Source organism: Sarcophilus harrisii, chromosome 3 (assembly GCF_902635505.1).
Source record: "Sarcophilus harrisii chromosome 3, mSarHar1.11, whole genome shotgun sequence".
Taxonomy (NCBI): domain Eukaryota; kingdom Metazoa; phylum Chordata; class Mammalia; order Dasyuromorphia; family Dasyuridae; genus Sarcophilus; species Sarcophilus harrisii.
This window is the reverse complement of record NC_045428.1, coordinates 518,279,544-518,288,664: the sequence shown is the minus strand read 5'-3', so window position 1 is coordinate 518,288,664 and position 9,121 is coordinate 518,279,544.

The following is a 9,121-nucleotide window of genomic DNA, read 5'->3' as shown; positions in this document are numbered from 1 at the left end:
GTCTATTACAATACTCACCCAAGTTCCTGGTCACTGGAAACTTCTTCAGTGAAAGTAGGATCTTTGGTTCCCACTCTTGGGTGCCAAATGTGATGATCGTGTATTTTAAAATCACCCGGAGTCAGGAATTCAGGTTAAGGGAAAATCTTCAATTTTTATGCTCAATAGAGATGAAGAAGGATAGGAGGTGAAGGGGGATCAGAGGTGAAGGGGGATTGCAATAGCAATGTGAGCAGCTGCAACAAGAAGCCAGCCAGGAGCCTCTCTTCCTGCCCCTCTGCCTCTACCCACCAAAATCATCATTTCCTATACAACACATCAGAACTTACACAAAGAATGAGCGGGGGCCATTCTTTCTCCAAGCATATATATTAATAGAGTATAGTCCAATTACTATTTAGCCTCATGTGCTTGGGACCTCAGTGCATCAACTTGAGCTTTAGCCCATTACAGTTAAACACTAAAATTTGCAAGAATAGAGGAATAAGTTTTATTCTGAGCTATTCAAATTCGGTATCTAGATTGTAAAGATGAGGATATACCTTTCAGTGTCTGCTTTTTTGGATTCTGCCTGACCTTAGACCATGCTTACCTATTTTGTCCTTTGGATTCTGAAGGTCCTGGATTTCCGATGTATATCTTTAGATGTTGTCATCTGTCACTGGTTGACAGTTGATAATCCATATTTTGACTTGATCTGCTCCTTTGCTTTCCTGACGCCCATTCCATTGGGGTTATTAACACTAAAAACAAATATCTTTATATAGTCAATAGTAAGCAGAGGACATGTGCCTAGTGATGACAACCTGTCAATTGGAAAGGGCCATGACAGTCAAGGCTTGTCCCATCCTGCTATTATCCAGACTCAAATCAAGTATAAATGAAAAGGCCATAACATCTTGAAGAGTTTTATGAAAACAACTATATTCTATCAACCAGCCTCTAATCTGTGGATGGCTAGAGTCAAACAAAGCAGGCCAGAAATAGAAGCCAAAGGAATCAAATAGGCATTTAATTTCAAAGTGAGGGAAACAGCTTGCAAATGAAGTCTACCTTCCAAAGAATGGAGGCTCACCCACTCATACTAGTAGTACAGTTTTTAATTGTGAAAACCACAAATGACTAGATCACAACACTGGTATTCTTAGGTCTTAAACATTCTAAGGCCGTGGCTGGACCACAATACAGGCATTCTCAATCTTGAGTGAACAATCTTCAAGTTGTTAGGGTTATTCAACCTCATGATTGTTCAGTGGGGCATGGGACCAGGGTTGCTGTGGCTGAGAGCAGAAGCAAAGCCCCTGATTCAGTTTATTTGTCAATAAGAAGTGTGGGGATTATTAACATGTCAGGGAATCTGAATGATTACTTTGACTGCAGCATGTCAGCTAATAGCTCAATTTCCAAGTCAGGGTCCCTTGGAAAGAAGGGAAACTCCAACAAATCTAAGTAGTTAGTAAATCATTATACACAGATTATATTGATTAATAAGAAAATTATAAATCTCTATATAATACAAACAAGATATAGAGATATGAGGCAAAATGGACAATCTCAGGAAGCACTGGTATCAAGTTGGGACTGGGAAAGACGTGGAGAGGGTAGGATTTTAGTTGAGACTAGAAGTTAGATTTGGGCTCAAGATATGGGAGAACTTCCTAATCATTAGAGTACAAAGTAACATGAAATGCTTTTTATAGTGGTGAATTCTTCTTTTTTACTTCTTCCTGTTAGTGCTGTGGCTGTTTGGGAACATAACCATTGTTGGGAACACAGAAGTAGAGATATTACGATTTGGGTGGGAAGTTGTACTATATAGACGGCTTTTAAAGTTTTTTTTTCCAAATCTAAGATTCTATCTTATTAAAAACAAATATGAAAGGAGGAAGGAAGGAAGGGAGGAAGGAAGGAAGGAAGGAAGGAAGGAAGGAAGGAAGGAAGGAAGGAAGGAAGGGAGGGAGGGAGAGAAGGAGGGAAGGAAGGAAACAAGCATTTATGTACTTCACAATTAAGATCTGACTTGATTCTCACAATAACCTTGGGAGGCAGATGCCATTATTATTAATCCTATTTTACAGCCAAGAATGTTGAGACAGACAGATTTAAGTGACTTGCCTGAGGTTATATGGGTAGTGAGGGTTTGAGATGGGATTTGAACTCAAGTCTTCTTGATTCCAGGCCCAGCAATTTATGCACTGCACCACTTTGCTGACAATAAGAGAGCCTAAAGCATGGTTATATATAGCGCATCAATAGGTTTTGATTATAAAATAGAGAGAGAGAGAGAGAGAGAGAGAGAGAGAGAGAGAGAGAGAGAGTTCAGACAAGGTGCTAGAATATCAGCTTTGAGGAAAAAACAAAAAGAATTGTCCTTGGACTGGATTTTTCCTAGATCTTAATAGCACATATGAGCTATTTGTCATTCATTGTTCTCTCAACCTCCTTTTCTATTTACACATCTCTCTGATAAATTTTATGTATGTATGCATATAATTCATCATTTGTAATATATTGAAGCTTCTTTATGGCCACCATCTGACTCCACTGGCCTTTGGATAACTGGCAATACTGATGCTTTGGTGAAGGAAATAATTAACTGAGGGAAGAACCAAAATTGAAGGGTTGGGGCTGGCTACCTGTAAAAAATAGAATTTAATTGAAGCTTAAAAGAAGTCAGGGAGGTCAGTAATCAGAATGAAAAGAAAGAACATTCCAAGCATGGGGAGTAGCCAAAGAAAATTCCTGGTGTTTATGTCCAATCAAGAAACCAGTGTCATTGTATTAAAGAACAGATGGCAGGGAGGAAGGTGTGAGAAGACTGGAAATGTAGGGAAAGGGCTAGATTACGAACGACTTTGAATGCCAAACAGCATTTTGTATTTCATCTTTGTGATAATAGGAAGCCAGAATTTTCAGATGAAGAAATTACTATTTCTAACCATATGAAAAGATGCTCCAAATTACTATTGATCAGAGAAATGCAAATTAAGACAACTCTTAGATGCCACTACACACTTCTCAGATTGGCTAAGATGACAGGAAAAGATAATGCAGAATGTTGGAGGGGATGTGGGAAAACTGGGACACTGATGCATTGTTTTTTTTTTTTTTTTTTTTTTTTTTTAATAGCCTTTTATTTACAGGATATATACATGGGTAACTTTACAGGATTAACAATTGCCAAACCTCTTGTTCCAATTTTTTACCTCTTACCCCCCCCACCCCCTCCCCTAGATGGCAGGATGACCAGTAGATGTTAAATATATTAAAATATAACTTAGATACACAATAAGTATACATGACCAAAACATTATTTTGCTGTACAAAAAGAATCAGACTCTGAATTATTGTACAATTAGCTTGTGAAGGAAATCAAAAATGCATGTGTGCATAAATATAGGGATTGGGAATTCAATGTAATGGTTTTTAGTCATCTCCCAGAGTTCTTTTCTGGGCATAGCTAGTTCAGTCATTACTGCTCCATTAGAAATGATTTGGTTGATCTTGTTGCTGAGGATGGCCTGATCCATCAGAACTGGTCATCATATAGCATTGTTGTTGAAGCATATAATGATCTCCTGATCCTGCTCATTTACTTCAGCATCAGTTCAGAATCTCTCCAGGTCTTTCTGAAATCATCCTGTTGGTCATTTACAGAACAGCAATATTCCATAACTTATATACCACACTTATTCAGCATTCTTCACTGATGGACATCCATTCAGTCCAGTTTCTAGCCACTGCAGGCTGCCACAACATCTGTGACATAAGGTCCCTTTCCCTTTTATATCTTTTGGGATATAATCCTCAGATGTTGGATCAGTAGCATAGCTTGATATCTTTGAGCATAGTTCCAAACTACTCTCCAAAATGGTTGGATTCGTTCACAACTCCACCAACAGACACTGATGCATTGTTGGTGGAATTGTGAATACATCTAACCATTCTGGAGAGCAATTTGGAACTATGCTCAAAAAGTTATCAAACTGTGCATACCCTTTGATCCAGCAATGTTTCTACTGGGATTATATCCCAAAGAGATCTTAAAGGAGGGAAAGGGACCCACATGTGCAAAAATGTTTGTGGCAACCCTTTTTGTAGTGGTTAGAAACTGGAAACTGAGTGGATGCCCATCAATTGGAGAATGGCTGGATAAATTGTGATATATAAATGTTATAGAATATTATTATTCTGTAAGAAATAATCAACAGGATGATTTCAGAGAGGCCTGGAGAGACCTACATGAACTGATGCTGAATGAAATGACTGGGATGATCAGTTGTGAATGACCTTGCTATTCTCAGCAATACATGATCCATGACTACTCTGAAGGATGAGAATTGTGTCTGAATACACATTGAAGCACACTCTCTCTCACTTTTTTAAACTTTATTTTTCTTGAGGATTTGGTGTTTGTTTATTTGCTTTACGGGGAGCTCTATGTTTTCTTTCACAACATGATTTTTATAGAAATGTTTTGCATAACTTCACATGTGCTTTCTTAAAGGGGGCTTTGGGTATGAATAAAGGACAGATTATAGAACTCAAAGTTTTAAAAATAAATGTAAAAATTGTTTTAAATGTAACCAGGGAGGCAAAGGCGGAGCCAAGATGTCAGAGCAAAGGTAAGAATTTGCCCAACCTCTCCTTCAAACTGCTTCAAATTCCTTTGAATAATGATTGAACAAATTTTAGAGTATTAAAACTCTAAAGATGGAGTAGAACGTTTTCTAGCCAAAGGCAACTTAGAAGGTCAGCAGAAAAGGTCTGTGATGCCAAAGTAGAGTGCAGTGTGCAGCCCCAGCCCTGCCCAAGCTCTGAATTAGTGGCAGTGCTGATGGCTTCCAGATCTTTCAGCCCAGAGAAAGCAAAGAGGAGCTGGAAGATCTGTAGAATCAGTGTGGGGTTCAGCATGCAATCCTAGCACAGACCTAGCCGGCCCCAGTCCCCAGCTTCAGCCAGGTGGAAACTGAATCAGCAGCAGTACCAGAGGTTTCTGGACCTCTCATCCCACAGACACCTGGAAGGACTCAGAAGGTCAGTGGAGAAGGTCTTTGGCAATGAAGTGGGAGTATGGTGTGCAATCCCAGGGCAGCCCCAGTCAGCAGAGCCCCAGCCCTGGCCAGCACAGTAGATTTTACAGTTACAGTTGGGCATGAGACACCTAACAGTTCCAGGGCAGAAAAGCATGTTTGAGGTCAGATTCCTAGAAAGATTTCTGCACAAAACTGCACAAAACCCTTGAAGCTTGGGACAGGGTACCCTCCACCCTGGAAATAGAGCCCTACTTTAACAAAAAGTTAAAAGCAGAGTGATAAGCTAGGAAAATGAGCAGAAAACAAACAAAAAAAGTTCCTGACCATTGAGAGTTATTATGGTGACAAGGAATATCAAAACACACACTCAGAAGATGATAATAAAGTCAAAGCTCCTCCATCCAACGCCTCCAGGAGAAATAAGAATTGGACTCAGGTCATCAAAGAGCTCAAAAAGGATTTTGGAAATCAAGTAAGAGAGAGGAAAAATTAGGGAAAGTATTGAGAGAGCTTATGAGGAAAAAAATGCCTTAAAAAGCAAAATTGGTCAGTTGGGAAAAGTGATACAAAAGCTCATTGAGGAAAATAATTTAAAAATAGAATTGAGCAAATGAAAGCCAATGATTTTATGAGAAATCAAGATACAATAAAGCAAAATAAAAAATTAGAAAAAAGTGAAATATTTCATTGGAAAAACAACTGACTTGTAAAATAGACCCAGGAGAAATAATTTTAAATTTTAAAATTTAAAATTAAAAAAAATTTCAATTATTGGTCCAGCTGAAAGTCATGATCCAAAAGAAGCTGGACATCATCTTTCAGGAAAGTATCAAAGAAATCTGTTCTGATTTGAAAGAATCCACTGATCACTTTCTGAAAGAGATCCCCAAATAAAAACTCCTAGGAATATATAGCCAAAATCTGGAACTCCCAGGCCAAGGAGAAAATATTGCAAGCATCCAGAAAGAAACAATTCAAGTATGGTAGAGCCACAGTCAGGATAACATGAGATTTAGCAACTTCTACATTAAAGGACTGAAAGACTTGGAATATGATATTCCAGAGAGCAATGCAGCTAGAATTGCAACCAAGAATCATGTACCCAACAAAACTGAATATAATTCTTCAGAAGAAAGGTGGTCATTCAGTGCAACATGATTTTCAAACATTTGTGATGAAAAAATCAGAACTAAATGGAAAATTTGATTTTCAAATACAGGACTCTGAGAATCATAAGGAAGTAATGAGGAAAGTGATATCATAAAGAACTTAATATGATTTATCTGTTTACATTCCTGTATAGGAGGATGATATTCGTAACTCATTAGAATGTTCTCATTATGGCAGTTAGAAAGAGTGTATGTAGACAGAGGGTATCAGTGTGAGTTGAATATGAAGGGATAATATCTTTTTTAAAAAATGATAAAATTAAGGGGTGAGAGAGGAATATACTGGAAGAAAGGGGAAGGGAGAAGTAGAATGGCACAAATTATCTACCATAAAAAAGTGGCAAGAAAAAGCTTTTATAATGGAAGCTAAGAGGAGGAAGAATGAATGAACATTACTCTCATAAGAATTGGCTCAAATAGGAAATAACATACATATTGAATAGAGATATAGAAATCTATCTTACTCTACAGGAAAATAGGAGGATAATGAGATATGGGAAAGGGGGATTGATAAAAGAGCAAGCATATTGGGGGAGGAAATGGTTAGTAGCAAAACACTTTTGAGTAGGGACAGGGTCAGAGGAGAGAGAGAATAAATGGGGAGAAAAACAATTAGCAATAGTAATTATATTAAAAAAAAAAAAACATTTAGAAGCGAGTTTACCTGATGTGTTGCTATTGTTCTTTGAAAAAAAACCTGGAAAGTCTTCCATGAACAAAGTAAAATATACTCTATTCAAAGTAATAGCAATATTCTGGGATGACTAGTTGTAAATGATTTTGTATTCTCCGTAGTACAATCATCCACATAATTAGTCTGAAAGATTTATGATGAAAAATCCTATCTATACCCAGAGAAGCAATTGATCCAGTCTGAATAAACATCAAAGCATTCTCTATTTATCTCTCTCTCTCTCTTTATTTTTAACTTAATTTTTCAAGTAGAGGTTTTATTTTCATTATGGTGAGAGATCTGTTTTCTTTCACAATTTGACTTTTATGGAGATGTTTTGCATAACTTCACATGTAGTTTCTTAATTGTGGGTTATAGGAGAGCGAAACTGGAACTCAAAAATCTTAAAAACAAATGTGAAAATAAATTGTTTTGAATGTAATTGGGGTTAAAAATTAAATAAATAAATAAAATGGAAAAATGGAACTGGGGAAAAAATTTTAAAAGAAAAAATGTAAGTTAAATAAATGAGTATTTGTTTCAGGAAGATCAGAGTCACTGCACAGTTTCATAAAACATTTCTCTCTTACTCCTCTTTCCATCTGAACCCAGTTTATCCATCTATAATATAATGTCTATATGAGTTACTTCTGCTTATAGACCAACCAGCTCTATGGGATACCCATACAAGTGCATATCATAACCTGTACAGTTGTAATTTTTCATCCACTTGATTTTCCCTCGATTGATCGTTAAGTCAAAGTATTTTCAGTAAGCATAGATCTCATTTAGAACACACTGCAATGTACAGGGAACTTGAGGAATTTTATGCAAAGTGATCTGCAAAGAAGGGAACATTTTGATAATTCCAAATTTCCAGGAAATCTCTCTTCAATTTGAATAGTCACTTCCCATTACAATGTCTAACAATATTGGCATTTTTTTATATTGTTGAATGTTGTTGCATCTTCTAAGGATCCAAATGATTTTAACGTGTATATATACATATATATGTATATATATATATATATATATACATACATATATATATATATATATATATATATATATATAAACACTTCGTTGGAGAAAAGCCTCTAAAGCTGGTTTCTATTCTACCCTATCAAATACTTAAAAAAAAGAACCTAGTAGGCAAACAATAAGCAAATCATGCATTTGATGCACCTTTCAGACAATTAAATAAACAAAAGCAAGAAATGTGGGTAGGTAATTATATTTGTTGTTTTGATTGTCTTTTTTTTTTTTTTTTTTTTTTTTAGCAATAAGAATATATGTTATTTTTTCCAGTCATTCTTCAACTTCCCCTTTCAGAATTTAAGAATTGATTCCTCAACACAGTTAACTCAAGATCTGTATGTACTTTGGTCCAGCTGTTCTTTTTGTCTTTGTTTTTCTTTAGTGTCCATTTCTACTTCCTCAAAATGTAGTGAATCCACTGTAACTAAGGAGAAAATAGGTTAGTAAAGTAGTGGATTGTGTTTTATTGTTAGGAGTCAGCATATATTGCCTAACTACTCTAAAATTACTCTTTTGCTAGTTGTACAATCTTAATCTTATTAATTTTATTAATTTACTGATCTTTCTTACCCTCAAAATTTTTCTATAAGGGAAATCAAGTTTAAATGATCATTATGTTCAGATAATTAGCATGTGAGGAAAATAAATCATAGGATCATAGATTTAAATCTGGAAGAGACTTTGGATGTCATCAAGCCATATTTGTTCATTTCACAAATGAAGAAAATGAGATCTAGAAAGATTAAGTGATTTGGCTGGGGTTCAGTGAGTGTCTGAATTTGGGATTTGAATCCAGATTTTCCTGAATCTAAATCTAGTACTCTATCTGTCATACATTACTGCTTTTAGAGAGAGGGAATTCTATCCCTGTGGTTTGGGGGAATTAGGAGAGAACTGTATGGATATATCACTGCTGGTATTTTAAGGTAAGTAGTAAGAATCACATTTTCTCTCCTCTTGCCAACCATTACTGCCTACTCAACAGCATCAAGGCCTAATCATTTACTCTAATCTGCCCACTCTCTAAAATACAATAACAGTAGAATGAATATTTTGTCAAGACCTACCATGACTTCTGCTTGGAGAAGAAAAAGAGAATCCTGAGAATATTTGCCTGCATCAGATGGAAGACTGCACTTTATCCAGAACATCCAGAACATATTTTATTATAGTTCTTTAAAATACCCACATTTCTCGTTTTTCAT